Source organism: Castor canadensis, chromosome 1, assembly GCF_047511655.1.
Source record: "Castor canadensis chromosome 1, mCasCan1.hap1v2, whole genome shotgun sequence".
Lineage (NCBI taxonomy): Eukaryota > Metazoa > Chordata > Mammalia > Rodentia > Castoridae > Castor > Castor canadensis.
Window position 1 is genome coordinate 87,981,788 of NC_133386.1, and position 24,195 is coordinate 88,005,982.

The 24,195-nt window shown below is 38.7% G+C and overlaps 1 protein-coding gene and 1 non-coding gene across 11 annotated transcripts in view; one reads left to right on the plus strand and one right to left on the minus strand.

Moving 5' to 3' along the window:
• Positions 1–303: 303 nt before the first annotated feature.
• Positions 304–411, minus strand: LOC141416384 (U6 spliceosomal RNA). Its single transcript, XR_012441120.1, has one exon. It is a non-coding gene; the product is annotated as a U6 spliceosomal RNA (small nuclear RNA).
• Positions 412–3,443: 3,032 nt separating this feature from the next.
• Myo6 (myosin VI) overlaps positions 3,444–24,195 on the plus strand; it is a 143,265-nt gene continuing 122,513 nt past the window's right edge. For 9 of the 10 annotated variants that reach the window (XM_074079497.1, XM_074079492.1, XM_074079506.1 and 6 more), the window contains exon 1: positions 3,444–3,644. The gene's annotated coding sequence lies outside the window, so the exon portion shown is untranslated. The remainder of the gene's footprint in view (positions 3,645–24,195) is intronic. The other variant, XM_074079523.1, reaches the window with a different exon arrangement.

Consider the following 24,195-nt stretch of genomic DNA (forward strand, 5'->3'; position numbering starts at 1 on the left):
GGAAAGAATAGCCTAGAATATCAAGAGTTCAGATAAAAGAAGATGGTGACCTATTCTAAGAGAGAGAGAGTAAGGCATCAATTTGGAATTAAATTTATAACATAGAATGAACTGGATTTGGTGATTCTAAAAGTAGAGTAGAGGAAACTGGTGCCTGACAACAGTATAGGCATAATGAAGTCTGTTGGCAAGGGAATTACTTGAACATTTGGAAAGGAAAGTACTGAGCTTCCCCAACATGCTGAAGGACTGCATGGTCACTGGCTTAATTAACTCCATTTTATCCCTGTCTGACTCGATTTTTGCTTCTTCTTCTTTGTTTTTCATGGAACGCTTCATGCATTGTGCAGGGCCATGCTGATATCCTCTGTATCGTTCCAATTTTAGTATATGTGCTGCTGAAACGAGCACTATTTTTGCTTCTTTAACCTTTTTTTTTTCCTCCTGAGTCTCTCCCTTGCATTCACCTTGGAATTTCTGGAAAGACAGGACTAATGGATAAACATCTTGTGACAGAGCCAGAACTGGTCCTGAGACAACAATACCTTTCTTATCATGACCGGATACTACCTGATCATTCTGAGATGATTAACTGGACTACATCTTTTATTGGGACAGCCTAATTACACATACCTCTCACCCACACCCCAATTCTTCCTCCATTTAAATCTAAAGCACTTGTTTGTGCCCCAGACAGTGGGCTGAAGTGTTTCCTTGCTTTTTCCTGTGGTATGCCTCTTCCTGTGGCAGTGTTAATAAGTCTCCTTTCTCTGCCCTTCACCAATACTCATCTCTTTATTTGGCAAATGTCACAAGTGGCTGGTCCTGATATGTTGGAACCCTTGGAGTTGGGCCTCTGGGCCTAGAACTTCTGGTTGCCATACCTGTAGGAGTTCAACCTACTTTGCTTTAGGAGTTGGCAACATAGATGCAGTTGAAGATGTTGAAGAAGATATCAGCCAGGAACAGTGCACAGATCCTTCATAAATTCCTATTAACATGAAGAAGCAAACCCACAAAATTTTGCACGTGGTTAAGTCAGAGAGCCAGAGGGTGGGGGTAGGGTGGGGGCAGATTCTGTTTATAGAGCTCTCATCTATGATAGATCTCTGGGTCTCAGTTTAGAAATTCCCAGGGTAACACAAGAAGACCCAGATGACAGTCTTACAGATATTCATGGGTCAAAGCAAGGTTTTAAAATTCATAAATAAGAATATTGAATAAAATGTTAAGGTCAGTTTGGGCAAGACTGCTATGCTAAATGACAGTATGTACAATTCCCTAGAATTTTCAACTGCTAGTCATTTGTTCCTCCATCCACCCCATTTATTCATAGTAATACTAATTAATGGAAGGCACTGTTTAAGGAGTGCCTACCATGTGAAGCCACTGTGTTTGGCACTAGAAACACAAAGAAATGTCTATTTTGTCCTCAAGGAGCTTACAGTCTAGTTGGGAATACACATAAGTAAATTTAAGTAGCAATAGTGAAATATATGTTGGAAAAGATAAATTGTAAATAGGTATCAAGTGAGAGATGGGAAAGAGCACAAATTATGCCTAAGATTAGTCACAAGGGACTTTAAGGAAAGAAGCTTGGAGAGGACAAATAGGGTTTGTTCTGAACGATTCATTTGGATTTCGCCTGGCAACACTCCAATGTAATAAATAGCAAAACTGTCTATTTTAGGACACACTGAGCACTTCACAATGGCTTGAGTGTAAAGCAATAGAGAAAGGCAGTGGGTAGAAATAAGACAGGCCAAATAAGCAGGGATAGGACAGTGGTCCAAAATGCAAGTGATTCCATGACAGGCAGGTAACATTGTGTGAAGATACATTGTGTGTGGAACAGCTTTGTGGAGTTTAGGAGCGTGACGAACTGGGAACCATATTACCAATGAAAAGGCATTCAAATTCAATTAATCAAAAACAAAGCAAAAGAAACCCTCACTATGCTAGTCAAACAAAAGCAGCCAGTTTTGTGACTTAAATTAAGAAGAATCTTAAAAAACATTTTAGGGCTGAGGCTGTACTTGAATGGTAGAAGGATCACCTAGCATGCTGAGGTCCTGGGTTCTATCCCCAGCAAGGGAGGGGGGAACGATTCATCTTGAGAGGAAAGAGTACAAGAGCATGATTACGGGCTTTAAGTAGAAAAGACAACCAGATTTTTAATTTTATGAAAGATGAACTGGTGGTATTGTAGATTGGATTAGAAGTGGATGGATTGCAGTGTGGGAAACTGGATAGGTGGCTATGAGTATGCAAAACTTGAAAAGATGATGTTCTGAAAAAAAGACAATGAAGGTCGCTACGAAGAGGAAGTGGATCAAAAGAGAGACGCAAGGATTGGAAGTGGCGGACAAAGAAGAGAGAGAGAGAGAGAGAAAAAAAAAAACCCAGAAAAGTGTGATTAGTCACACTAAATTGTTAAATGTAATCGCTTCTTTTGGCTTGTCAAAGACTTCAATATTAAAATTAAGTCAAAACAGTGCACTGAAATACACAGCAATAGTCATCATTTGAATTGATTTTAAGTCTAGTCATGCGTATTCAAGGTTTACTTCCGTCAGATTATCAAATCTGGAATTAAACTGAGATTGCTGTGAATTACTTCCTTTCTTGATTTCTCTTCCTCTTTCGTACTTCCCTATTTTATTATTAAGGTCTTACTGCTTTAGTTGTATGATAAATGTTCTCATAAGAAGGTAGCTTTTACACCTTCTGTAGGAACTGTAGGGCGTTTCAATATCTGAACCTTCCAGATTCCCTGAAGTTTCCAAGTGGCAAGTTGTAAACGCGGAAAAGGGTACTTACTCCTCATTTGTAAGTACTCTTAGCTTTTTCAGCACATTTAGTGTTGCAGTCAATCGTTTCAATTTCTTAATTGCTTCTTTTCATCGTAAAGGCGATGTATGTTTTCATTGTAACTCAAATTTGCATAGGATCTTCCTACTTGACTTTCAAGGATGACTCACAGATTTGCCACAAAGACACTAACATTAAAACAATCGGAAGCACCAGGATCTCTAAAGTAAATCCGGCGGCGGGTGGGAGGGGGACAAAGGCAGTGACATGCCAACTTTCCATCTCTGGCCGGATCCCTAGCAAATGAGCGGGTCGGGAAGTTTTTCCTGGCGCCTGGAGACCACGCATCCGGCTCCCACGGCGGCGTCGGGGCGCAGCGCGCTTCTCGTCCGCGGCCCGCGCGCCCCCCGCACAGCTTCGGGCTGCTGCGCCCCGCTCGGCAGGGAAAGGCCAGGCTCCTTCCCGGCGCCGCGGAGGCGCAGCGAGCGCAGGGCGGGGCGGCCGCGCGCGGAGAACGCGGCTCCCTCTCCACCACCCCCCGCGCCGCGCGCCCCCGCGGTCCCGCCCCGGCCGCGGGGCCCCCGCCCCCTCGGGCGCTCCGTAGCCGTGACGTGCGCGCGGCGGGGCTGGGGACTCGGCGGGGCGCCGGCCGGCGGGCGGAGACGGCCGGGATCTGTCCGAGCAGGAAGCGACTGCAGCCTGGCCGCGCTCTCCTCCCGGTCGTGCCGCTCCGCCGCGTCGTGGTCCTCGTCCCTCCCGCGCCCCCGCCCCGCCCCCAGCCTCGCCGGCACAGGTAGCCCGGCCGCCGCGCACCTGCCTTCGCTCGCGCACCGGTGAGTGGCCTGGGCTGCGGGCGGCTGCGGGGCCCTGCGGCTCTCTCACCTCCGAGAGCCGGGGACTCAGGTGTCCCAGCTCGGACCCGAGCCGTTCGTGATCGTTTTATTTTCTCTTTTGTAAACTCGCTTAAATGCAATGCAGGAAGAGTGTAGTTTTGTTCTCAGATGTGAAGATCGAATGATCCCATTAATAATTGAGTCGTGTAGATCAGGTTGGAATTCTGTAAAGCTGTATTTTTAGTCTCTAGGCGGTCCAGTTTCTCGAGTGTGTTAATTTACAAATGTAGTATTGATAAAGAACTTTATGATGTGTTAGTATAAAAACTTACTGCTCTAACTTTGGGATTGTATTTTTAAGAACGAAATGATTTGGCAGGGTTATTGGTAGAACACTCGTTTTTATTTCCGTCCGTTTCAGGGAACACTTTTTATCTGATATGAAGTATGTAGTGGGGGATGCTTATATCCTAATGTATAGGTGTTCGTGGGAAACTGCAAACACTGCTCTAATTTAATAGACTACTGTACGTGCTAAGTTATGTTCTGGTGGTATGCACACACTATGTCCAAATCTAGCCAGAGTTTCGAAATTTTTACAAACTCCTACGGTTTAGCATAAACTATCTTCACATCGTAAAATGTGATTCTTGAACTTGGTCATAGTGCAAAGGTTGGCAGAAAAACAGCATTTCTGTACAAATTAACTGAACTTCATATGGGTCTTGGGTTGTGGTTTTCCAGTTGTAAAATGTTTAGTGAAAAAAATTACCTTAGTGTCTTCCAGCATTAAATTTAGAAAGTCACAAATATTACAAAGTGGGCTAGAGTGAGAGCCTGAAACAATGCCGGCGTTCAAAATAGCTCATTGACTTTTAAATAGCCAGCTCATTTGGAGTATTTTTCAGTTGTGCAGGAATTGCATGCACAGTGGGAAACAAGTCATTTTCCTCTCATGCAGATTTGCTCACGCGTTTGCATTTTGTTTTTAAGTTACATATTTTCAAAAAATAACTGTAAAGGAACATAAGTATGGTCTTTAAGAAAAGATTAAAATTTAAAACTGGGGAATACATAAAAATATAGAATATAGAATATACACACATCTCAGTGTTAGTGCCTAGAGACATGAGCAAGAAAAACTAATGGCTGTACTGTTTAATGTAAACTAATGTTAGATGTTACAAAGATCATAAATCATAACCCATGGGGCTTCTCTGAAAGGGATTTTTTCCCCCTGTTTATGTTTGTGTGATGAAGTTTTAAAATAACAGTGGCCAGGAAATCTGAGAGAGGCTGAAGGCTCTTTTTTCATCCTGTTGTGACTTTGCCTGGAGTCTGTGGTGTATCATGTAGCCCATTGTTTAGACAACTGGGCTGTATCTGGGTTCTAAAACGCAGCTTTCTTTAGAAAGTTGAAAAGATTTGACAATATGAGGTTTGAATATGAGCACTCAGACATTAAAAAATTAGCCAGTTTTAACTTTGTGTTGATAGTGGAGGCTCATCTTTGATATGGTAAATGTCAGTTTTAAAAAGCTTTTCAGACTGGGGTGTAATGCAGTGGTAGAGCTCCTGCCTAGTGAGTATGGTGCCCTGAGTTCATTCCCCAGCACAGGGGAGAAATAGTTTTCTAATCTCAGTGAATTTTTCATTTTGGCCATCTAGCAGTGAGAATTTATTACCCATTTTCTAGACATCTGCCATATGAGAACAGAAACCAAGAGCTTGATCTGTTGAATAATTTTCCAGGTTGATGGTCTTGTTCTTTCACAGAGGAGAAAATTGAGGCTCAAGAGACTTAAATACTGGCTCAAGGTCACATGGCTCCAGAGGGGCAAAGTCTGGCTTTCTGCCAGAGCTTCTGATTGTGAGGTCCCCTGCCCTTTCCGCCAGATCAGGTCACTTATTTCAGTTCACTTGAAATAAAGCTACAGAACTGGTGTGCGGATTTGAAGAAGGCACCAGGAGTAGTTGTGATAGGCCATGAATGTGGTCCTGGAGCTGATTGAGAATTCATTCTGTGTGTGTCTTCATTCTCCAGGAGACAGCCTGGACAGTAATATGATAATGCCTTATCATTTCTGGTGTAGATCCAGCATGCTACACTGCTACACATATTCTTTGCTTTTTATTTTGAAGGTTTTATAGAAATTAGAATTAGACCGTACTCTAACACTGGAGATTTCATTATAGCTAAAATGAGTAGTGCAGTTTTCCTGGTTAGGATGCAGTTTTGAGATTTTTCCTCAAATGAGGTAGATTGTTGCTCAAACATGCAGTAATTATCTTTTAAATGTTACATAATTCAGTGTAATCTTGGGTGGGGGTTGTTTTAAGATTATGATTAGATCATCACCACATGTACCATTAGGAAACGTTCTTTTCTGTAGCCCAGGTTTACTTCAGGAATATCCCTTGAACTGTAATAGACCTAAAGGACAAAAATAGCAATAAAATCCCTCTTTTGTAACTGAGAGTAACACATTGTAGCAGGAGAATGTAGTTTGATAAATGCACAGAAAAAAAGATAAACCTGAGTTGGGTAGCTACTTTTACAGGTGGTTTCATTATTTGCACTATTAGGAATTTTGCATTTCAAGGATATTTATATTCAAATATAAATACCAAGCCATTCTCCAGGAGCTTAATATAAATTATTAATGGATGACTGATGACACATACATCTGATTTTTTTTTTGGGGGGGTATGGATAATGAAGAATTAACTAGCATGAAACAAACTTAAACTCTGTTATGTAATGTTCAGAGGGACCAGGGTCTTTTGTATTTAGGACAGTAACACTTTTGGACTGGGGCATGGCTGTAGTGGTAAAGGGCTTGCTTAGCAAGTGGGAGGCCCTGAGTTTAATCCCAGAACTGCAAAAAAAAAAAAAAAAAAGTTTTTAAAAAACAGTTATGCTTTTACTTGACAAATTTTAGTGGACTGGTAATAATCTTAAAACATAAATATTAGAATACCTTTATGTTTATGGTTTTCAAAAACATTTTTTTTTCTTGTGATTAGTATAGGAACAACCTAAGGTTTGAGAAATGGCCGTGAATTCACCAGAAGTTTTCTGTGAGTAGTGAAGTATAGGAAGTAAAGCCCAAAGAAATGCAGGATCTTTAGACATCTAGGTGAGTGTTCAGGAGAGGAAGTCATTTGCTGTACAGAAAGCATGTGTCAAGTGAAACCAAAACACTGCAGCACATTCCTGGGTGACTGTTCATTCACACAGGTACATATTAGTGTTCATGCTGAGTAATGTGCACCAGGGAGGCTCCTGACAAAGACACAGGCGTCTCTTGTGTGTGCATGTTATGGCATTTGTTATTGTCTTTGAAAGGAGTCAGCTCACTGACTTTTACAAGGCGGGATATTTTCATGTGGCAGAATCTTGATTTCTAAAATATGAGGATGAGCATCTTTTTCAACAAGTATTTAGTAATGGCCCACTATGCTTTGGTTCTAATTGTAATTTCTCTCTGTCCTGGCAGGTCTGTGGATGTAGGAAATGGGAAGACTGGCAGAGAGGTAGAAAGATAAATCCATTTAAAATGTGGCCCTGGGTATCCAGTAGTTGTCCCAGCTACTTGGGAGTCTGAGGTGGGAGGATCTGTTCAGCACAGGAGTTTAAGACCAGCCTAGGCACCATAGTGAGATCTCCTCTTAAAACAAACAAACCACAGGTTAAAATCTGAAGATGTTTATGTCAAAAGATAATACTTTACATTTATATGACATTTTATTGTTTTGAAAAATCATTTTATGTACATTTTATCCATAAAACACATAGATAGATTTTGTAAGTTTATCCCTATTTGCAGGTGAAAAAAATGAAGATTCAAAACATTCAAAGTTACTCAAGACTAGGCATGGTGGCTCATACCTGTAATCCCAGCTACTTGGGAGGCAGAGACCAGGAGGATTTATCATCCAGGCCAGCCCTGGGGAAAAAGTTAGCAAGATGCCAGCTCAACCAAAAAAGCTGGGCACAGTGTCTGTCATCTCAGCTATGAGTGAAGTGTAAAGTGGTCCAGGCTACTCTGGCATAAACATGAGACCCTGTCCAAAAACTAAGCACAGAAATAAAGACTGGGGGCTTGGTCCAGGAGGTTAAGCACCTGCCTAGCAAATGTGAGGACTTGGAGTACCATCAAAAAAAAAAAAAAAGTTTACTTGAAATTAAGGAACTTGTTCAAACTCATGGAGTTTAGAAGCATCTCTGAGAATGGAAGCTTTGTAATTCCAAGAGTGGTAGGACCATCCCCTTTCCCCATTCACAGTATTTCTCTCTACTTTCTAAATGTTTTAGCAAAGACTTATTTCATTGCAGGACTTTAAATCAGATAGTCCAGGGAATTCTGAAAAATCAGGATCACTCAATTTTGTTGAAGATTATTTATTTATTTAGGAGATAGGGTCTCGCTGTGTAGCCCAGGCTACCTCCAACTCATTGCCTTCCTGCCTTTACCTCCTGAGTGCTGGGATTACATGTGTACCATCATGTCTGCCTTTGGAGGATGAGCATGACTGAGTTCTTATGGAAACTACATAAACATTTCTGATATATGAATGGACTGAGGTTGGAAATTAACTTTTCTAGTTAGAGAGTTTTTCAAGGAAATCAAGAATCAGTTAAAAAAGAAAGGAGAAAAATGTTCTGGGAGAAATTTGGAGAATAAATTATTACTTGAGACCTTGATATTGACCTAATAACTATGCCTGCTTTTGTAAAGAATAAATAGCTAAGGTTTGTCTGTGATGGTTCTTTGTGACTTCATTAATTTAAAAAGTGTTTGTCTATGAGAGAGCAAGTACTAATCTCAGTGCTGAGGATACAGTGATTAAACTAAGACCAAGTCCTTGTGCTGAGTGACTTTTATTGTTGTTTTGAATTAAGTTAATTATAGATTCGTCATGCTAGTATGTAATCAACAGGGCTGTGTCTAAAGTTGGGAAATAGACAGTTGTCAATGTGGTGCAATCTGAGGGCTACTGAAAGACTTTTTGCTTTAAAATATTCGACTCCTGGCTTTCTGTTGCTGGAGACATGCAGTTCATTGGGTTATAGCACTGTACCACTGTTTTCATCATCCATTATGATCTCAGGAAACAAGACTGAGAGTCTATAAATGGGACGTGAGACTGATGTGTTGGTGTTTTAAGAGTAAGGATTGGCAAAGTAAAATTTTAATAGCAGCTATTGTTTATTTAGCTTTTGCTGTGCCGTAGATATTATGCCAGGCAAGCTCTTGATGTGCATTAGCTCAGTTAATCACTCTATCAGTGGTGTTAGCAAAAGGACTCTTGCTTTACTGATCAGAAAACTGAGGCAGAGATGTTAAGTTTGCTCAGGCTCACAGACAGCACTTAATAGCATGGATTTGACCCCTCCTGGTACTTAGCATAATACTCACCTGGAAAGAGTGCATACAGATATGCACAAACTTCTGCTGTGTGCAGCAGATCTTGTAAGCAAAAGGCCTTGGTGAGGGTGTGATGGGTGGGGGAGAGTCCAGAGAGCTTGTTGGGTGAGTGGTAACAATGAGTTGGGTAGACAGGAGGGTATTGCTTGCTGAACTGCTTGGTCCTCAGACTTACTCCTTCCTGGGACAGCCCTGGGGCTTCAGAGTTGCATTTAAGCACAGACATTTCCTTGTCCTGTTCACGGGTAAGAGGACAGGCACACTTGAGGGGTTTTGGTTTTGCCGTTCATTAACTTGGTCAAATTAATTAGTATCTCGGGTTTTAGTTTTTTCATGTGTGAAAGGGAAGGAGCAGTATTACTTATCTGGTGTGATTCTTGAGAGGACTGAATTAGATATTAATGCCTCCCTCCCTCTCTTCCTTGCCTCCCTCCCTCTCTTCTTGCCTCCTTCCTCTCTTCTTTTCTTGTGGTACTGGGGTTTGAACGCAGGGCCTTGTATTTTCTAGGCAGTTGCTCTTTCTACTCCTTTTGCCAAAAGAAAGAAAGTCCTCTTTCTTTTTTTTTGACCTTATTTAATGTGGAGTTTTCATCCAGAAAGGAATCTTGAAGTTGGTCACTGTTGTTTAGTTCTGAAACTTAGCTGTGCATCAGAATTACCTGGGGAGCTGGTGAAAACAAATCAGGAAGGGTTGGATTGGGCCTGGGCCTTAGCATTTAATAGGTTTCCCTCTTGGTTTACATGCATACCAAAATTTGAAAACTACTGGCTTAAATCTTTTGTTCATCCTGTGCTTAGGGAGGCCTCAACAATAAAATCAAATTGTTTGGGTTAACCAAACAATTTCCTGGTAGCAGGAAGTGGAATATCAGTTACTGGAATCTCTTTATTGAGTTTTGCTTTTTAAATTCTTATTTGGGCTTAAAGCATTTATGTTGAAAGGACATGGTAGTGTTAAGTTTTACACCTAAATGAAATTGTAGACTATTTTAGCTTGTTAATCAGCTTTGTTGAGAAGTGAGATAGTTATATTTAATATTTAATCTATTATAAGAGTAGCAGTAATATAAATTCATGCTTGCTTTAACTCTGGTTTGAACTCAGGGCCTCATGTTTGCTAGGCGCTCTACCACTTGAGCCACTCCACCAGCCCTGTTTAACAAACTTTTTAATTGGATTTCTTTAGACAGTGCACTATTGAATAAGCAGACTTGGTGCTATTAGTCATGACAGGCAAAATGCTGTCAGGAAAGGGATTTCTTCCTTGGTGGTTCCAGTGAAGAGACTATTTGCAGAGTTTAGGGAACAAACAAGAGTGACACAGCACCTAGGGACCAGCAGTAACACAAAAGCCCTGAATTCCCCCAGAGATTACCAGAATTTAGAGCTGGCATTGTGGAGGAGGAGGCCTGTGGGAGCTGTGGCTTTGCAGGAGGCTAGGAGGAGTGAAGGGTCCCTGACCTCTCCTTCCTCTACCTTCAGGTCTTGGCCAGTGACTTTCATAGCTAGGACCCTGCTGGAGAGCCCAAGTGATGATCTATTGCTGCAGGCTTATCCTCCCAGTACAAGAGCAGAGCAGAGGATGCCATGGGCAGATGGAGAATAGCTAGGACATTAATTAGAACCTTTGGGAATTTGTAGCATTTCGTTGGTGCATTTTAAATAACTTTTAGCATTTTGATACATTTGTAAAATGCTGGGAACTATTTGTCATATGCATGCCTTTAGAAAATAGATATTTTCTCATTTAACCAACAGTTATTTTTAGAAACATAATCTAGGTCTGGTAACATAAAACATTTTTTGCTATATGTTATTATACCTTCGTGAGATTTTCTGAAAATTGCTTCATCAGGTAGTCTTGGTTTAATGGAATAAATGGCTTTCATTTAGAATATCTTTTAGTCACTAAATTTAAAAATTGTTTGCAAGAAAAGTTCTTTTCATTCTGAAATTTATACTTGCTGTTCACTTGGACTTTTTTGATAGTGAAAACACCAAAACAGTGCTGATATAACAATAGAAGTAAGACTATTGGATGTAATTATTACTGTGTCTTTTTGATGATGAATTAAATTTCTGTATAAATCTTTTGCAATTACTGTTAACTCATTTCTCTTCTGCTAATTCCAGTTTTACCTTGTCTTTTTGTTGTTGTTGTGGGTGGTGCCATGGACTTATGTATGCTAAGCATGTGCTCTTGCCACTGAGCTAGTTAGTCTTAATTCCTGGAGAAAAGTTCGTGTTCATCATTTTGGATAGATTCCTGAGAGCTACTAAAGAAAGGGTTTCTCTCCTTAAAGAGATGATACAAAGGATCCTAGGATATAAGCAGTACTCCTCCCAGAAGATTAGATTATGATTCATATTTTCTTCTCTTGAAGGTCCCTTGGAAAAGTAAGTGTAAGGTCTTGTTCCACCAAAGGAAGAGCCATATAGCCTTCAGTTGAGCAATTTAATTTGGCTATGGAGAATTGTGCAAACAAATAAAGGTTACCTCTGGTTGTAAAATGTGGTAACTGAGCTTTTAAAAAATGGGTTTCTCAGCTTGTCTTTTTAAAGAGAATATGGTGAAAGTGAGGAGTGGGTTTGGAATGAATAGATTTGGGAGGGAGGTGGCCCAAATAATGTATACATATGTAAGTAAATGTAAAAACAATAAAAATAAAAAACAAAACAAAACAGTATCTGTGCTTGGACTCATGTAATCAGGTGTTTTCTCTGTAAGTGACTTTTTTTTTTTAAAGGACAGATTTCAAACTTTTTTGGAATCTCCTAAAAGCATATTATTTATTTTGATTTGGTACTGATAGAGTTAGTATCCCACAGGAGAGAATTGAAGTTGTTGGCTTTTTCATATTATGTTCTTTGAATTTTTCTGATTTGAGGATTGAGTTATTTCAGAGGGAACTTTTCCTCTTCCTTGTTATTTTTTTTTCTAAAATTAGATGTACCAGCTGTGTTTTGGTTTGTGGGCATGATTTTTTTTGTCTGTTATTCTTTTGGGCTTAGTATTTAGGGAAAGAACAAAGAACATGTGTGTGTTTTGGAGAGGAATGTATTAGTTTCTCTTTTTCGTCTTCATCATTATTGATCTTGAAGATTAGAAGAGCAAGACGATTTATTTATTTATTGTGATGGTGCTTGAGATTTCAAACAAAACCATGGCTTGTGTTAGCCATTGAGGTGATGGTGAAAATGGATGAGTGAAATGTATAAAACTAGTCACCATGTATTCAGATGGCTAATTGAGGAGGTTTATGTTAATTTAAGAAAGATTTTCTACTGGGGGGTGGAGAGGAAAAGGGGATAGAAATTGAATGAGTTTGACCATATAACTAGAAGTCACTACAGATGTTTTAGAAACCAGAAAAAAATTCTTGTTTCAATCAGAATTTTTATGTTTCATAGGGACATATTCTATTTATAAGCTTGGTTTTTGAAAGGCAAGATGGCATAAATTAGGAATTTATAAGTAGGTTGTTTAATGTGGTGATTTTAATAAGTTGTTAGCAAAAAAAAAAGAAAAAAAAGCCACTAGCAAAAATAGAGGCAGTGCCCATCCTGTAGCAGAATGTGGGCTGTTGATCAGGGGTTTGTTCGGGAGCTGGTCCAGAATGCCATGGACTTTGGTCCTGTTCCTTAGGATCCAGCTGTTTGACCTGTAACATTAACATAGAGTAATTTAAAAAAAAAATAGGAAAAAGACCACACAAAATTTATTATACACTTCAGTAGGGGCTTTTAGATTCCTAGATGAGTTTGAGGACATCCAGACAGCTGACTAGGCCAGCGTGACTGAACACTGGGAGGTTCTACTAGATGGTTGTGGGGTGGCAGTGTAGCAATGATGGATCGAATGAATAAGTGACTAGGATCCTCCAAGAACAGTACAACTCTAACAGTTCTTGAGGGCCAGTACATGCCAGACTTCATTTTTTTCACTTCATTTTCACATTAATCCTATGAGGTGGCTGTTAGGATTATCCAGTGTTGCAGTTAAGAGAACTGAGGTCCAAGTAACTTGTTAAAGTGACAGGAGTAGTAAAGTGCTGAACTGAAATGATGCCTTCACATGGTCTGGCTCCAGAATCTTTGCCTAACTTAGAATTCTATGTTCTTACTTTTTGTGTTCTTTTAGTTGCCTTGTTTTTTTTTTGTCTTTTTTGTTTTGCTTTTTTTTTTCTATTTTTTCCTTTTTTTCTTTTCGGTGCTGGGGACCAAACTCAGGGCCTTGCACTTGCCAGGCACGCTCTCTTCTGCTGAGCTAAATCCCCATTTTAAAGGGCATTTTAAAGGAAAAAAAAATTCCTTAAGGATCAATTCATTCTCTCTTTATATATCTACACAAAATCAAGACACTCATGCAGTTGTTGCCCATTTTCAAGTCCAAGGTAGATAGTTCCTGTGTGATGCCCGTTTTCCTCCTGGGTCTAGACTTGCCTTCATATTCCTACTCCATATGAGGCTCCAGCCTCCTCTGCCAGCTGGTGAAGTGGAAGACATGGATGTGCAGTGTGTGGCCAGTCTGTGCAAATATCCACTTAATGACATATGTGCTTTAAACAAATGTGTCCCTGTAAAGTTTTGTATATAAGTTCAATAATGAATTGAATTAGTTTTATTTTTGGGGGGATAGGATCTCACTGTGTAGCCCATACTTGTCTTGAACCCATGAATCTGCTGACTCTGCCTTCCAAGTGCTGGGATTACAAGTGTGAACCACCATGCTGAGTTGAATTACAGTATTTTTACTATCCTGGAAAAGCTTCCTATCTATTCAAGGATCCCAGTGGTGATTTCTTTTTAAGAGGAAGAATCTTTTTATAAGATAAACACTTGTTTTCTAGATTATACTAATAAAATAGGTATTTTTCACATATTACTTTTGTGTAAACATAGGTTCAACTAAATGTACATTTGATATAGATATGCCAAAATGAAATTTGAGCTTATTTTGTACTCAATAAAAAAGGATTGGACAATAGGTTTTGCTTAAATTGATGTCATTTGTTGAACTAGCAATAAAATGTGTTTTAGTAGGGTTATATATACTAAGAATACTCTATTAAACAGTAGATTGAGGTTCAGTACATAGTACAGTTATAAAGGCTTTTTGTGTTGCAAAATTTATGATGTAAATGTAGAGTTCTCCTGTTTGTGCTAAAATCATTGTTTTATGTGACTGAAATAAATGCTCCGAAAATGGATACATTTTAGAGAGATAACTTATTTAAACATTGCTATGGTTGAAAAGCAGACAAACTGTTGTTTGTAAAACTTATTTTCATGTAGCCCTGGTAAAATTGTTTCTGTACCTAATATGCTAATGAGGCTTTGGTTCCACATTTGTTGTAATCTGTGTGCTGTCCCATGGTGACTATGCTGTAAACTCCTCATTAATAGAATCAGTAGCCTCATTTAGATCATCATTCTTTTACAGCCTCTTCAGCTGTTGGCCAGCTAATCCCCCTTAATTCTTTCTTCCTGGTTTCTGTGGTCCTGTGCTCTTTCAGGTCTCTGACTTCTGTTATATTTTGTTATTTTCCTCTTCCCATTCCTTTGCTGTTCATACTTTTTTAAAAATCTTGTTCTTGGCAGTTTGTCCTGTTCACTCTGTTTTTGTTTTTGGTCACTCTATCAGTTCCATTATTCAGATTCTCTATCATCTTTAGGTAGATTTTTCCAAAATTTCTTTCTGTATCATCTCGACTAGCATTTCTAAACTGATGCTGTTAGAAATCTTAATATTTCACACATTCTCATCAACTCATTCTCCTTTCAGAAACTTGCAACTTCTCTTTTCTGCAGCGCACCACTGTTGCCTTAGAGAGTTTCTGCTCAGAGCCTGCATCAACTTTTTCCCCTATTCACTTGGCAGATCCTATCAGGTGCCCAACCCAGTTCTGCCCCTGGAAGGTTCTCTTAACTGTGCATTGCCAATAGGGTTATATTTCAAAGTAGAGCTGCTCAATAAGAACACCCGGTAGCACTTTGTCAATACATTTTTGAACCCAAACTCTTATTGTGGGATTCAAAATCTTTTTTTTTCCCCCACTTCTTTTTGGTCCACTTTTCTACCACAGCACTCATCATACCTCTGTCATACTGTGCTCTAGCCTTATTGGCCTATTCCCCAGACGTGTCTCCATTCTCCCTATTCTTGCTCAAACAGACTTGTTTTCTGGAATGAGTCAGTTTTATCTATCTTTCAAGTCTTGCTTGAATTAACTCTTTCAAAGTAGTCTTTTGGGATGGAGGTGTAGCTCAGTTGTAGAGTACTTGCCTAGTATATGCACGGCCCTGGATTTGCTCTCTAGTACTGTCAAACAAAAATACCAATAACAGCAAACCCAACAAAGTAGCCTTTTCAAATTTACTATTTGAAATTATACCTGTATTCTAATATCTACCAAAATTATTCAATGTGTGTGTGCCCTCAGTCCCTCTTTCATTAGATTGTGAGTGACTAGAAAGTACAAACTGCTGGTCGGTGACTTTCTTGGTTTTTTTTTAGTCTCTCACCAGGTAGTTCAGGTTCACCTGGAACCCACTCCACAGCTCAGGTTGGCCTGGAACTTGTGATCCTACTGCCTCCTGAGTGCTGGAATTACAGGCATCACCACCACATGAGACTCTACCCAGAGGCTTTGTAAAGTTTTATGTACACTAGTATATCTAGTATCTCTGGACTCCATAAAGGTTTTTGTTTTTTTTTTTTTAAGCTATGGGACTTTGATGTAGGTTTTTTTTTTTTTAATTGTTGTGCTGGGGGTACATTGTGGCATTTACAAAAGTTCTTACTATGTAGCAAATATATCATACTTGAATTCACCCCCTCCACCATTCTCCTTAATCTCCCCCTTCCCTACTCCTGCAATAGTTTCAACAGGTATCATTTTTCCATTTGTATTCCTGTATACACAGTAGTTATACCATTTTCACCCTCCTACACCCTTCCCCCACATTTTCTCCCACTGGTACCAACCCCCAGAGCAGGACCTGTTTGGGCCTCCTGTTTTGTATAAGTTTTGTGTAAGAAAAGAAGAAGAAAATGCCATTTTTAATTGTTCAGGAGCTACACAGGAGTTTCCTTGTGGGGCTTCTGTGTCCATATGTATTGTTGCCTGATTTAATTCATCTCCTTTGTTTTTCTTCTTTCGACCTTAGTCCCTTTCTTATGCTGGTTTCAACCAGTTTAAAAATTCTATGTTCATTCTTTTATAGAGAGTACATCAACCATATTCACCTTCTTCCTTCTTTTACCCTGTCCCTCTCATATGTGACCTCCCCTTAGTGTGACCTGTTTTTCATATTGCTATATTCGTATTTGGTCTGTATTCCACATATGAGAGAGAACATGTCACTTTTGACCTTTTGCACCTTGCTAACTTCACTTAGGATGATGTTCCCCAGTTCCATCTATTTACCTGCAAACAACAAAATTTTGTTCTTCTTTGTGGCTGAATAAAATTCTATTGTATATAAATACCACATTTTCTTAATCAGTTCATCAGTAGTGGGGCATCTTGGCTGTTTCCATAGCTTGGCTATTGTGAATAATGCTGCAATAAACATGGTGTGCAGGTGCCTTTGTTGTAACCTGACTCACATTCCTCTGGGTATATCCCTAGGAGTGGAATTGCTGGACCATATGGTAGATCTATTTTTTTAGTTTTTTGAGAAGCCTCCATACTGTTTTCCGTAGTGATTGCACTAGCTCACATTCCTACCAGTATAGTAGCATATGAAGGTTCCTTTTTCCCCATATCCCTGCCAACATTGATTGTGTTCTTCATGGTAGCTATTCTAACAGGAGTGAGGTGGAATATTAACGTGGTTTTGATTTGCATTTTTTTCCATAAAGATGTTGTTGATGTGGGTTATGTCTATGGATATTTACTGTGTTAGAAATTAAAACTTAGAAATTTTAAAGTTATTTAATCCATAGAATGGGCTATTTTCCAAAAAAATTAATGAGAAGAATAGCATTATTTTTCATTTTTGTAAATCTCTGTAATGTCTAACTGAAAAAAGATGGCTAGGTTGTCATATTTGTTTATGCTTTCAACTTGTTGCCATCTGTTATTTTGGTCAAAGTATAAATATGTGAAGAAAACCTACCCTTTCCTTGTTGGGAAAGGGAGAGTATTTGGCCTCTTTAGATAACTTATGTTTTCTCCTTTGATCTTTCACCGAACTCAGCAGATGCAAACTTCTTGAAGTTCTAAGGAGGAATCTTAAAGGCTGTCACTGAACTTCTTGTACTCTGTTACAATACAATCCATTGGTCCTTTTTACACTTTGAATGGATCTTTTACCCATGCAGGATTTTGTAACATGATATATTGGTCATTTGGAACATGCTGCTTTACTGAATCACACAGATTTTCCAAATTCAAGTAATATTAAAAACTCATTCTGATCTCGTCAGAAACAGCTTTAAGTATTGGAAAGCTGTTATATTCATGGTGGCAGATAAAAGTTCTACTTTTGTAATTTTTACTTTCTTGAAAGCTTGAATTTTATCATTGTCCACAGATAGAGTCAACTGCTGTCCTTAAAGTAGTGTAGCAGTCTTGACTCAAACAGAAAACATGAATAATGGAAATATTCCAGGTTTTACAAGACTCAAGGTTGACTAGCCATGGTAAGTCTTTCCATTAAAAATGGTGTTTCATGAAAAAAAGGGCAGTTCCTAAAGATCACGACTGAAAACATTAGTGTAAGTATTTTCCTTGAGGCCAAAATCATACTGTAAGCGGCAGAAAGAAGTGCCTATGCACACTTCCCATTTCACCATCCAGAGTGTTAGACATATATTTATTGATTTATTGTTGTGCTGGGTGAAAAAGATGTACATTTAGTGGTCAAAATGAAATAGCATTAGTTTTTTACTGCTTTATCAAGGGCGTTCTTCCATGAAATGTCATTTTTTTTTTCTCTCAAAGTGCAGGAAATACTGGTAGAGTTTGATGGCGCTGCCCTGTTAGAGGCTGAAGCTTATAAGTTTTGGGTTTTCTTTTGTCAGTACTGGGGTTTGAACTCAGGGCCTTACACTTGGTAGACAGGTGCTCGGCCTCTTGAGCCACTCTGCCAGCCCTGTTTTATGTTGGTTATTTGCCTGGGCTGATCTTGAACCACAATTCTCCAAATCTCTGCCTCATGAGTAGTTAGGATTACAGGCATGAGCCACCAGTGCCAGGCTAAGCTCTGTAAGTTTTATCCACCATTGCTTCTACATCATTTTATCATGAATCCACACAGAACCACAGGCACGTGTCCTGTATTGTTGGGAGAACAGTTGTGACCTTGTTGACTCTGACAGTATCTCAGGGAGTCCAGATCCCACTGGGTAAGAACTGCTGGTTTACACAGTTGTCTACTTGAGAAAGTGTTCAGGTTTTCTGTAGACTATACATGTAGCAGCCCAAAATATTATAATTTCATTGTATCGGAGTTAAAGTAATTCCAATTCTTTACTAAACTTAGAGAGGTCAAAAGACTTGATGAGGGTCAAGCAGAGCTGGAGGATAATTCATATGGTTTAGTTCAGGTTCATTTTTTCTGTCAGTATTGTGCAGTTAAAAAAGTTAGAGGTAATTTCAGGCCCATTTTATATAAAGCTGTGCTAAGATTTTCTTTTTGTGCTATAGTATAGATACTGTTGAAATTCCTTGGAGTATAGATTTTTTTGAACTTTTGTACCCAGTACTCTAGGAACAGCTTTCATTTATTTTCTCATCCTGTTGATGTGAAATTGCTTGTCATTATCAGATGGAAGATGGGGTGAGAAATTGGGATAGCTGGATATTTAATGCATAACCATTGATTTAGAAAAAAAAAACTTTAAACTATCCCCTGGTAAAAAATAGGTATCACCAGTTGGGCATTTAAGAGAGTAGCATATGATTATACATAAAAGTGAAAAATAATTGAAAAATGTCATTTTTGGTGCTGGGGATTGAACCCAGGGCTTCACCAAAGCTTAGCACGCTACTCCTGCCTCTAATTGAGCATTTTTAACAGTATTCTTTTCCTTTTTTTTTTTTTGTGGAACTGGATTTGAACTCAAGGCTTTGCACTTGCAAAGCTGGTGCTCTACTGCTCGAGCCATACTTCCAGTCCATTTTGGTCTGGTTATTTTGGAGATAGGGTCATGAACTGTTTCCTTGGGCTGGCCTTGAACTGTGAGCCTCCCAGTCTCTGCCTCCCAAGTAGCTAGGATTACAGGTTTGAGCCATTGGCACCAGCAAGTTTTTCTTTTTAAAAACTATTTTATTGTGGAAAGGTTTAAGCATATTAAGGAAAAGAGAAAAGAGTATAGGAACCACTCCGTTCACCTCATTCAGATTCAAGTTATCGACTCAAGCTAAACTTGTTTTCCTTTTCTTTATAATTATTTTTCTTTTCATGAAAGATTTTGAATCAAATCCTAGGTATCTCATAATTTTACATAAATGTATTTTTCAAGAGATAATATTTGTTAAAACTTGTAATTAGGCATGTATAATGAAGTTAGGACGTGGTACCTAAAGTAAATTGAATTAATCTCTCAGAAGTCTTTTTCCAGTTTAAACAACAAAAATTAGAAACAAAAGCACCTCCTTTTATACTGCTATCCTCCTTGCTCCACTGCCTTACTTCTTTACTCCTTACTCTAAATTTGTGGAAAGAGAAGGCTCTGTTAGCTGTTTCTGTTTTTTTTCTCTGTTTGCTCTCTTAGCACTGAGTACCATTTCTGGCTCAGTGACTATTTGGAGACCACCAGGACCTTTGCCATTTCCAAACCTTTTAGCTTGTGTTCAGGTGTTACCATCCTCTTCTTGCTGAGGCTTCTTTCTCCTTTGGCATAGTGCTCTTTCCCAAGGCTTTTTTTTTTTTTTCAACCTTTCTGTTTACTTTTTCTCCATTGATTCCCATTCTTCCTTTAAAATGACTGGTTTCTGACCTTAGTCCTGTTCTTTCTTATTGTTAAACTGCTAGCTCTCTCTTAGGTCAGACCTGGTGCTCCCTTTTCATAACAATTATTTTGTAATATACCTTTTACTTTTCTGAAATTAGTAGACAATATAACTTGTATATTCATCTTAAGTGACTATATACATATATACTTGTAAATGTAAAAATTAATGTAGTACTGAAAAGAAATTATGAATATCAATTAATTATAGTAATTAAATGCTTTAATTATGTGTTTTGGTATGCAAAGGCTCAGGCAGTCCTGTATTCCATGGTAGAGTAAAGTAATCAGATCTTAACATCATTATGCAGAATACTCATGAAAGCAGCAGCTGCAAACTGGACTGATGAGCAGGTGTGTTAAATTGGCGGTCCAAACCCTGAGCTTAACACTGCTGTGCTGTATGAGTTTTCCAGAAATGACAGACACCTTTTGGTAAGGTTCCAAGTTAAGGACAATTTTCTTTTAATGCACGTGGTATTATATTTCTGGGAAACCCAGTATATATTAAAACAATGTGAAATATTTTGAATGTGCATCTGCATATGTATATTGGGCTATATATTCTGGGCTTGCCTATCTTTTCCCTTAAGTTTGCTGTTTACTTTGCTGTCAATACATCATTAATGGCGTCAGAATAATTTGAAAATTTGCAATGAAAAATACAGAGTGCTCAGCCCCCTCCCCACAGGCATTGGCTCAGTGTGGAGTGTCTTTCTAGGCATTTGTGTGGCTACAGCATTTAAAAAATTCAGTTTTTTTTTATTGTTCTCCTGGGGATACATTGTGGCATTTACAAAAGTTCTTGCATTATATCATCTATATCCTACTTGAGTTCACCCCCTACATCATTCTCCTCCTGCTGCAGCATTTTTGTTGCATCTTCTTCCTCAGTTCATTTTTTTTTTGTGGTACTGGGGCCTGAACTCAGAGCCTACACCTTGAGCCACTCCACCAGCCCTTTTTTGTGATGGGTTTTTTTCAAGACAGGATCTCGAGAACTATTTGCTTGGGCTGGTTTTGAACCCTAATCTTCCTAATCTCTGCCTCTCGAGTAACTAGGATTACAGATGTGAGTCACCAGCACCCAGCTTCCTCAGTTCATTCTTGAGTGTTGTATGAAAATATAAAGAATAAATGAAATAATAAAAACATTTCATTAATACTAATGTAAACTAGAAACTGCAATAGGTAATAATACAGTTCATTTTAAAATATCACATGATTTACTAATTCCATTCTTAGAATAGAAACTTCTTGTATTTAAAAAATTAATGTACTATCAAAATCATATCTTTCTACCCCAAACATTTTACTGTCAGAATTTTAAGGCCCTATCACTTGTACAATGCATACTCCCAAAATTGGGGTTTCACTAGTATGGTCTATTTTGGATGTAAATTTAAGTATAAAAATTTTTCCTTACTTTATAAAATCAAGTTTCTTTCTAATTGTAAGGTATCTATTTTTATACTACCAAAGAGTAGTGAGTCTGAGAATGAGCAAAGGTTGTATGTGAATATTGTCCATAAAATATGTGAGTTATTTTGCGCTGGAGAGATTGCCATGAAGATACATAGACTGTGTAAAGAGATAACTGAAAGCATAGCCAGAAATAATTTTGTCTTAATGTTCATCAGTATAAAGAAGTTGTTGTGTGTTTAGAAATTGAATTTCTAAACTACCCCCATACCTTAAATTTTATAGACATTTACCTGTGACTATTTTTTGTGTAACTGAAAGTTGTGTGGGGTTTTGTTTTTTGGGTGGGGTGGGGTATGGGGCTAGATTTGAACTCAGGGCTTTGTGTTTACAAAGCAGGGGCTCCATCACTTGAGCCATACCTTCAGTCAGTTTTGCTCTGGTTAGTTTGGAGATGGGGTCTTGTGAACTATTTACCCAGCTTGGCCTTAAACTGTGATCTTCCTAAGCACCCATGTGCTTTACCATTTGAGTCATGCTTTCAGCCCTTTTTGCTCTGGTTACTTTGGAGATAAGGTCTAGCTTTTTGTCTAAACTGGCATGAGCCTTGATCCTTCTGTGTTATGCTTCCTGCCACTGCCATTACTGAGATGAAAAGTGAGTGCCACCATGCTCAGCTTTTTTTTTTTTTTTTTGGGATGTGGTCTCACAACTTTTTTTGCCCAGGCTGACCTTGAACCTCCATCCTCCTGATCTCAGCCTTCTAGTAGCTTGGGATGACAGGCATGAGCCACTGGCTTCCAGTGACTTTATTGATTATTTGATGTCAGATACAAAAGTTAGCAATCTTGATGGACAAAAATAAAGATTTTAGTGTTGTTGATAAAGATAGTATAGATGGCATTCCTTAAGAAATATGTAGAAATGTGAATTTAGAAGACACATTTGTGTCCTTTCCACACATTTGTGTGGAAAGGATTGAATAATGTATTTTATTTATTTATTTTTTACAGTACTGGGGTTTGAACTCATGGCCTATGCCTTGAGCCACTACACCAAGCCTTTTCTTGGAAGGGTTTTTTTTTGAGATAAGAGTCTCAAGAACTATTTTTTGCATGGGCTGACTTCGAACCTCAGTCCTCCTGATCTCTGTCTCTTGAGTAGCTAGGATTACAGGTGTGAGCCACTGGCACCTGGTTAAATCCTGAATTTTTTTTTCTTTTTTTTTTGGTACTGGGGTTTGAAGTCAGGGCCTTGTGCTTGCTAGGCAGGCACTCAGTACTTGAGCTATGTTCCTAGCCCTTGAATAATATATTTTAACTCAGGATGCATTTATAGGTACTTATTCTTTACCAGATAATAAGTATTTCTCTATAAATAGAATTAAAGGGAAAACTAAGCAGTATAAAGAGATTCTGAACAATTAAGAACTCCCCACATTGAACCAAACAAGGTGGTATAGGCCTGTAAGCCCAGGACTTAGGAGGAGGCAGGAGGATTGCTAGTTCAAGGATAGCCTGGGCTACATAGTTAGACCCTGCCTCAGAAAACTAAACAAGTAGGACTGGTTGTGAAGCTCAAGTGGTAGAGTGCTTACTTGGCAAGTGCAAAGCCCTGAGTTCAAACCTCAGTGCCACCAAAGATAAAAGTCCCTAGATTGAGTAAAATAATCTGAAATTTCCTTTTTTCTTTTTCTAGTATAAATGAGAATTTGGGTGACTTTTCAAATAATTATTGTATCAACATGATACATGATGAAATTTACATTTGCTACCATCAGAGGTTAGAGAATTTTAATAGTAGGGTTGTCATCCAGCCCAAGTCATTAATCCTGGAGTGTGGAGGATGGGAACCTAATGTCAGCAATTTCTTAAAGATCCCCAGGTAATTCCAACATACAGTTCTGTTGAACCTAGTTTTTGTTTTGTTTTGGTTTGTTTCCTGGCAAACTATCTAAGTCATTCAAAATAGATCATTTACTGTGTTAACATTTCTTTTTAAAAGATTTTTTTGAAGCAGGGTCTTGCTATGTAGCCCAGTCTGGTCTTGAACCTGCAGTCCTCCTGCCTCGACCTGCTTCGAGTACTTGGATTACAGGTATGTATCACCATGCCTAGCCAGAAATGCTAATGTTTTGAGACAGTACATGATCTGTGTTTGTGACCTTATGATCTCTGACTATTTTAGAAAATATTTAAATTGATTCCATGAGGTAGGAGAGAGATACACTATTCCTCCTTTTTCCAAGTGGGATGCATCCCAGGACCACAATGGATGCTGAGCAGTGGGTAGTAATGAACCCTCTGTATACTGTTTTTTCCTATACATTGCATCTCTCTGATAAAGCTTCATTTGTAAATTAGGCACAGTGGGGATTAATAACAACAATAATAAAATAGAGGAGTTATAACGATATGGTATAATAAAATTGCCAGCATCACTACTCTTATGTTTTGAGGTCATCATTAAGTAAAATAAGTGTTGCTTGAACACTGTGATAGCCCTATAGATGGTGTGATAGCCAGGATGGCTCTTGAGTGACTAGTGGGCCTGCATATAGCATGGATGTGATGGACAAAGGATGACTCATGTCCTGAGTGGAATGGAGCCTTATGGTGTGAGATTTCATCATCCTACTCAGAATGACATGAAATTTAAAACTTATGGATTGTTTAGTTCTAAAAATTTCCATTTAATATTTTCAGACCATGATAGCAGGCTATAAGTCACAGAA